Genomic DNA, 639 nt, shown 5'->3' with positions numbered 1-639 from the left:
TCTTGAGGTTCCTACGCAGCGCAAGTTTCAGCATCCTGCCACGCCCACTCTAACTCACACAAATCACGAAAAACTAAAATCTTTAAAATGTCAGGAAGTATTAGAGCAAGAAAGTTGAAATTAAGTATGTATAATCTTGAGATTCCAATGCATTTTATACCATAATTCGCCCACATCCACTCTTACGCCCACCAGGCGGTTTCCGCCTTTGTCTAGAAAAGTTGATATCTCATTATAAGTAATAGAAAGTTCGGATTAAGCATGTAGGTATTTATGATGCCCACTTTAACTCCCACAAAACCCGGAAACTGTGGCGTCCATAATATTATAGTGTATGTCTTTTTTTTGACCTTGTATAAAATATTTTTGTTAATATCTATCGATTTACCAAAAGTTTTTTCAGAACACTTTTTCGCTATTTATGAAGAAATATAGGTTATAGGGCCTCACGTGGGCAGTGAGGTAACTATCAGTTACTCAACATGCTTTCTTTGACAATAGGTTGCGCGTTGTGAATTTCCATTAGCAAAATGAATATTTTAAAATTGTGTAAAACAGTAACGGGTATCTTATAGTCGCGGCACTCGACTATATCGTTTCTTCTTGTTTTTGTAGTATACTTATTTATTAATTTTAATT

The sequence above is a fragment of the Drosophila eugracilis genome, unplaced genomic scaffold (assembly GCF_018153835.1).
Source record: "Drosophila eugracilis isolate 14026-0451.02 unplaced genomic scaffold, ASM1815383v1 contig_2171, whole genome shotgun sequence".
Lineage (NCBI taxonomy): Eukaryota > Metazoa > Arthropoda > Insecta > Diptera > Drosophilidae > Drosophila > Drosophila eugracilis.
Note: the sequence above shows the minus strand (reverse complement) of the source record.